The 7607-nt window shown below is 40.6% G+C and overlaps 1 long non-coding RNA gene across 1 annotated transcript in view; it reads right to left on the reverse strand.

Annotated features, from left to right (window-relative positions):
• Positions 1-6398, reverse strand: part of LOC309657862 — a 28190-nt gene extending 21792 nt beyond the window's left edge. Inside the window, exon 1 of the long non-coding RNA XR_014261929.1 lies at positions 185-6398. This is a non-coding gene — a long non-coding RNA (uncharacterized lncRNA). The remainder of the gene's footprint in view (positions 1-184) is intronic.
• Between the last annotated feature and the right edge of the window lie 1209 nt (positions 6399-7607).

Raw genomic sequence — 7607 nt, forward strand, 5'->3', positions numbered from 1 at the left:
TACTTGACTTTCTACCCATCCATCCATCTTCGCTCTACCCATTCATTCCTGTACTTCACGAATGTTGTTTGAGTGCCTGACCTGTATCAAGTACTTCTGACACATTCTTCTGCATGAATATGGTTTCATGTCTTTTTCATGTGTTTGTCCTATTTTCCAAGTACAGTATAAACAATTTAAAGACCTGACTGATGGCTCCTCTCTCTTCTGCAATCATCGTACTTGCTGGCCGTCCTTCCCACTCTAATCATTCCCCACACTCGCAGTCACCACCATCATTACCAATATCCATACCTCGTATGCTTTCCTACATAGAAAAGGGAGTATGACGTGTTTTAACTGAATTGCAGATAAAAGAGAAAAGGAGTGAAGTGTAAGATGACCTCTTTTTTTTTTCTTCAGTCAGGCCTTCTACTCTCACCTTCTGCCTGATTCTAGACTACAACTTTTCTTGTTACACTTTGACGATGAAATCCAGCTTTCAGAAATTGTGACTAAATTCAGACTTACTCTTGGCAAGCTATTCTCCTTTATTTGGTAAATCGCAAAAAGTTTCTCCTAAATATGGGCCAAAGCAAGTTTACCAATCTTGAGAAAGAGAGGCACATTCTCAATCACAGGAAATGAGGTTTGGGAGGGGTTTCAGGACCTCCCCATCCAACACTTGCCCTGGTACTAAACCCCACTGTGGTTCCAAGGCAGGGCCCGAGGTAAGTTCAAGGCACCGATCAACAAACCTGAACTAGTGGTTGATTTGAGTTTGACACAAACCAGATCTCAGGCACTGAGAGCTCTCTAACTTAATTACTCTTCCAGTAAGGAGCAAAAGGGGAAACTAGGCACTGCAATCAGGGCCAGTCTTCTTGACTGATCTGATTGTTAAACTGCAAAGGAAATCAGTTACGGAGCGGGAGGGGGTGTTACTTGGGTTCCTTCCTACTCCTTGGTTGTTATTCTGAGGAATGCATTTAATTATAGAGAGAACTCGGTTACTTGCTCTCTAGTCACTGGCTCTTTTTTGTGGATATTCCTAATGGCGGCGCCTTTCCTTTGCTGAAAAACAAAGGCCTGTTTACAGCTAGACCACATCTTTTGGCTTCCATTGCCGAACTCTCACCCACACCAAAGGAAAGCAAGGTAGTGTGATGCAAATAGCCCCACAGTAGGCTACCTTTGCCAACCAGGGACCTATTTTCAACTGCCATGCAAACTAGAACTCTCCGAAGACCTGTGAACTGTAAATAACTCGGGCTGTGAAAGGGGTCAGCTTGGTTTAATTTAGAGTTTCACAGAGCTTTTCTATAGAAATTCAAACGCCAGTGAACAAACTCTTCTGGGGCCTTTAAAAAAAGATTCCAGGGCCAGCACGTCTATTTACTCTTTAGACCCCTGCCTGTCTGCTGGAGGTCTGCTCTTAAAAGCTAATCAGCTCTTCTACGGTCGTAGCCCGGGCTCTCAGTGGCAGGCCGCCTCCTCCACACAACCCCTGAATTAGGCTGTCCCAGCACAGGGCCAAGTGGGGAATGGGGTGGAGGAAACAGTCGCAAGAAAAGCAGCGCTGAGGTTAACACTGAGGCCAGGCCGAGGCTGGGGACCCACGGATAGTGGCCGAGCTGAGCCAACCTCGTCTGTCCCCCGGCACAGCGCTCTCCTTCTGCAGTGGAGGAGCATGCCCAGTCCTTCCCCATGACACAGCGGATCCACCCAGGGCCCCTGAGGATTACCTTCACTGTCTTCTTTTCCTAAAAAGCTATCCTCAATTCTACAATGGCCAGAAAAGCCAAAAGGATTACTGAGCAACTTTACTGCTGTCTGTCTCCTCTTCAGAAGTCACTGATGGGGAGACCCAGAATCCCGAAGGACCACAAGGAAAAGTCATCCAAATGGATAGATGGTAGGACCAGAAAGGTTTTAAGGACACTTCGCATTCTGCTCAGGTCTCTGCAGACATATTGGTCTCCCTCAAGCTGTAGAAAAAATCTTAAGTTCTGGACGCTCACTTTAGCCATGCTCAGAAAATGGCTGAAATTGTGGCCCAAAAAGATTTGAGTTACCTCTTAGGCGGGACACTTTTACTGCAAGAATGTGTGGCATGGAATACTAAATAAGATTTTAACATGTCTTGTTCTAAGGATATTTAAGAGAGAGCAGAGGATTTTGAAAATTTTTCCTGAGGTTATAAGAACAGTTCTGCTTTGAACCAGATGACTCCTCAAAAGTGGCAAACTTTGCAAGATTTACTGGTAAAGACAGACGCCTGCTCTGGCAGGAGAAAGAAAAGTATCCCAGCGTACACCATAAAGCAAATTAATACCCCATTATGATCACAAACCTAGAACGGCTTTCCCATGAAAGAAAGCTGAACTCTTTGGTGCACATGGCTTAATTCTGTGATCTTCCTTTATCGATTTATCCTGCAAGGAGACACCCTGACAGGTTTCTGAGCATCAGTGTTGATTCATCTGATGAGGGCAGGAGGTCCTGTATAATTCAAAAGCAGCATAATCTCCCACTTGATCAGGCAAGTATCTGCTGGGTTGATTTCAATCATGGACCACTGAGCCTTTATGGTGTGGTATCAGAAGCCATGGAAAGGCGGTCTGCCTCAAATGTCTGTTCTCTCCAGCCCCAACACATTACAGTGTCAGATTCTTCAAAAGGTCCATCTTTGAACCAGTCTTTGGTTAAAACATTGCATCTATAGTTAAGCAAAGACATTACCTGGAAAGGGAAATGTTTAACCTGTTAATATCTATTCTCACTATGCAGAGGTGATGAATACCTACCCTCCAGAGCTACCTAGGACTACCTAGCAGAAATCAAAAGCCAGAAAGCACTGAACTAGGAAAGTGGTGTGCGTTGGGGGCGGGGGAGAATGAAGAGAGAGGGAAGAAGAGAAAGAATGAGAATATCGGTGAGAAGCATGAAGACTGAGTGAGGTGTGTGGAGGGAGGAGAGCAACACAGAAAACAAACTTATTCCATGTTGTAGCATCGTTTTGTTTAGGACAGTCTTGCCCTGCTCTGCCATGTGCTTGCTTTGACTTTTGCACAAGAAGATGAGGACCTAGAAACACCGAGGTATGAGAAGGTAAACCTGGACGGGCAAAAAGAAAAGCTATCGCAGTTTAGGGACTCCAGCAGGGCAGGGAGGCAGGGCCAAATGTTTCTCTAAGGAGGATCATAGAAATCTGTCACCAGCATGACTGAACAAAAAAAGAAGCTCTGAAAAGCAGCTGTTCTTTACTATGATATGCACAGCCCTGCACATATGATGCCTCCGCCTGCCCACACAAAAATGAGTGTACTTACAAGAATGCACACATATGTGTGTATATATTTACAGTAATATATTGAGCAAGGAAAGCTATGTGTGCAAACAGTTGGCTCTTTTTCCTATAAAGAACAAAAGAATACACACAGTGATAAAGACAAAAAAAAACTGAGTTCTAAATCACTTCTGGAAACATGTAATCTCAATATTTCCATGATTCCTTTCTCCTGCTAAGTTTGACTTCCCTCAGTTGGTTTCACAGCCTTTGGATTTGATTCCTTGATGGTAAAGACTGCCAAATGCCCACAGTGGAGCTCTGTTTACTTTGGTCTCACTGTACTGGCCTCCCACCATGTATGTGAGGGTTTGAGACCTGGGCGCATTGGGTTCACAGACCCCTAATGAGATTGCAGATCCTGCCCTCCAGGGGCAGGTGACTCATTCTCATTCAACAGTTAGCTGCGCTCCTGAACTCAGTAGCCCTCCTGAGAACCCAAAGTGACTAAAAGCCAGACCTCCATGTCTGCATTTTATCCATGAGACTACCTTAGCTTCCAATCCTAACTTCCCTTGTAGCCTGATGTGAACCAGGTTTTTTCTTAAAATTCGTTTATGTTGAATGTGCATCCTATTCCCAATTCCTTTCTTTCAAACTCAACAGTTCGATACCCTTTGACACCCTCCCTTGACTTTGCCTTTCCCCCTCGTCACCCACGTGTGCAGTTCCAGCTCACACTTTTGACCCATCAGCCACTATGCTCCCATCTCCAAGTAAGTTCCTCTGTCTTTAGAATCTCCTCCCTCAACAAAAACTTGACCTTGCAGAATTCTTGACTATCCCAGGTAAGACTCTATCTTGCCCATTTCTATTCCTCAGGAAGTAAACAGAGAATAAACTGGAGGAGGAAAGCAAACCAAGATTAGTTGGAAATGGAGAGGAAAGAAGGAGATGTGGCTGAGTAAGGTAACCTTCAGGAGAACAGAGCAGACGTGTTAGGGAGGAAAAGAAAAGAATGAAGGAAAGCAGGAATGCACGGGACGGGAGAGTAATCAGCTAAACTAGTTAAAAGATTACACCAAGGCAGGCTACCTAAAAGGGGACGTGAACAAAACCTTGGCCTAAGCAACAGCGACTTGGATTTATTTAACCCTAGGAAGCTGTCATTTACTTCAAGCAACTAAGGGCGGGGGGAAAAAAGGTGTGGAAATAAAAGACTTAGCAGACAGAGGCATGAGAGAAATCAAATTTCCTAAATGCCTAGAAAAAAAGGAAATGTGAGAATCTGAAGACCATCAGGGGGAAAAATCCATGATGGGGAAAGACTGGGAGAATGTTTGGAGAAGCGTCAGAAGGGCAGCAGTCATCCAACCTCTCTCAGGGCACAGCCCCTTCACAACAGAGCCTCTGCGCTTCATCCGTCATTCATTAAAAGTGCACCAAATGAGCCTTCAGAGAGACAGATGGCCTTTCATATTTGTTCATGAATAATGTTAGTGATGGTGCCTTTCATCAGCACAGACCCACTCAAGGCCTCAAATAATTTGCAACTCTCTCTGTCCTTAATAGAGAATGGGCCTCATGGCAGGAGCACCAAGAATGCTAAGCATCGGTTTACTGGTTAATTTTACCAGGGCACCCAGTCTTTACAAGTCGCTGTCTACTGTAAAATCTCTCTGGTGAGTCAGCATGTTGCTAAATTCTTATCTTAAGCCTTAGAACAGCTGTGGCATGGACGTAAAAATATAGCTTCTTAAACTATACAAGTAGAGTCCATGCTCCTATTGAGAAATAGCTCAAGAGGCTAAGATTTTTTTTCTCTGCAGTATCAGAGTACTGTCAGTAAAATTAAACATCAGCCACTAAACAAGATTCTTGGAACTTGACAACGAATAAATGGAATTTTAAAAGTGGTGAAAGGGCATAACTCAGATGATTAGGAAGCTCTGGGCAATAGTGTGCTACATAGATACTAAATATTAATACTGTAATGGAATTTTAAGTTAATTTCAAGTTCAGATCTCCTAGAATTGGTTCAGGCTATATTCAGTATTCCCTTTCTGATTAGTTCTTAGTAAAGTTATTTTCTCTTCTTAATCTAAGCAAAAGAAAATACTTAGAAAAGGTTGTAGTTGGGGTTAGTTTTTCTTTCAAACCAAGTGTGAAGAGTAAAAATCTGAACCTTGAAACCTCAAATAATCACTATACTTGTTCTTTGTTGTTTTATGCAGAGATAACATCTTCCCGTCACATTGTTTGAGTACTTATCTTTAGTTTATCAACCTAAAAGCACCTGCATTACTGAATTTGCTATGGATGAGAAGATCCATCCATGAACAAGGTATATTTTTATATAAAATAATTAATAAACAGACAGTTATCCAACTTTGGACCACCTCATTCCCCAATATGTCAACAATTTCTCAGTGTTTAGACAGGAAAAGATGATAAAGCCATAGTAATAGAAAAAAGAAATGAAGGAAAAAGGATAAAAGAAATGAAGAGAGGAAGGGAGGGACCAAGGGGTGGAGGGATGAAGAGACAGAGGAAGAAAAAGAAAATAAGTTAATTTGAGGCCTCTGATGAAGCCTATTTATGACCCATTCATTCATGCTTTCTCCTCCTGGAGTCAATCTCTAAAGTGCTTTGTGCCCAAAATAACTGAAGTGTGCACACAGTGGGTCTTCAAGAACAAAGACAGAAGAAGTACCGCTGTCCCCATCAAGAAGGCAATTATTCACATCTTTCACACATCATAAGCCTGTCCAGAAGCATTTTTTTCTTTCACGAGTGCAACTGAGGAGATGGGAAGGAAAAAAGCTAGAGATTAATGGTAGTAGTAAAGGTCCAGCCACATTGATGTTTGCCATAAAAGGGCATAATTCAAAGAGACTGAAATAGCTGTCTATATCTCCACACATACGTCCCAGCGTTTAAGTTCTGTCTTTAGAAATTGCTCTGCCTCATAAACATTTCTTAGTAAAGACTTCTTACTGTACATCTTCCTCATTAAAAGTAGATTTATTAAGGTTTAATTCAAGTACAAAAGAATATTTAAGCATATAAATTGATCAGTTTTGATATATATGTACATATGCGAAACCATCACTACAATTAAAGATAATGAACATATCTAGAACTCTAAAAAGTTTCCTTGTGCCCTTTTGAAATCATTCTTGAAGAAAAAGCAATTTACATTTTTATAATGATGTTTTTAACGTTGTTCTGGTTATTTTAGAGCCTTTGCACTTCTATGTGAATTTTAAATCAGTTTGTCAATTTCCACAAAGAAGCCTGCTGGGATTTTGATGGGCATTTCACTTAATCGATAGATCAATCTGGGTAGATTGACATCTTAACAATATTGAGTCTTCCAACTCATGAACATGGTCTATCTTCCCATTTTTGTGGATCTTCTTTAATTTCACTAAGCAGTATTTTGTAGTTTTTAGGGAATAAGTCTTTCATATCTTTTGTCAGATTTATCCCTGAGTACTTCATATATTGATGTTATTGTAAGTGGCATTTTTAATTTCACTTTCTTGATTTCTGTTCTTTGCTAGTACACAGAAATATAATTAATTTTTATGTTAATCTTGTATCCTGCAAATTTGCCAAACTCAATTATTAGCTCCAGTAGCTTTTTTGTACACTCCATCATATTTCCCACATAGACTATCATATCATCTGAATGTAAAGATAGTTTTACTTCTTTCTTTCCCATGTAGATGCCTTTTATTTCTTTTTTCAGCCTGAGTACATTGGCCACAGTTTCTGGTACAATGTTGAGTAGCACTGTTGAGGGTGGACATCCTTGTCTTGTTAGGGATCTCAGGGGGGAAATTATTCGGTCTTCACAATTAAGTATGATATTAGCTGTAGATTTTTTATAGATGCCCTTTATCAGATTTGTCATAAATGCCTCTATGGTTTTAGCATAGAGGAATTTTGTTTCTATTTCTAGTTTGCTGAAACTATTTATCAGGAGTAGATGGTGGATTTAGTCAATTTTCTTTTCTACATTTATTGAGATTATGACATGATTTTTCATTTTTACTTTGATAATACATTGAATTACATTGATTTTTTTTAAATGTTGAACCACCCTTGCATTCCTAGGAGAAACCCTACTAGTCATAATGTGTCACACTTTTTATTTAATTTCTTAACGTTTTATTTAGAATTTTTGTTTCTATGTTCATAAGGGATATTATTTTTTAGTTTTCTTTTTTTAATAATATCTTTATTTGGCTTTTAGTGTCAGGGCAATGATGGTCTAACAGAATGAGTTGGAAAGTGTAATATTCAAGGTCGAATGAGGACACATATTTAAACA

Source organism: Balaenoptera physalus (assembly GCF_965194825.1).
Source record: "Balaenoptera physalus genome assembly, chromosome: 3".
NCBI lineage: Eukaryota > Metazoa > Chordata > Mammalia > Artiodactyla > Balaenopteridae > Balaenoptera > Balaenoptera physalus.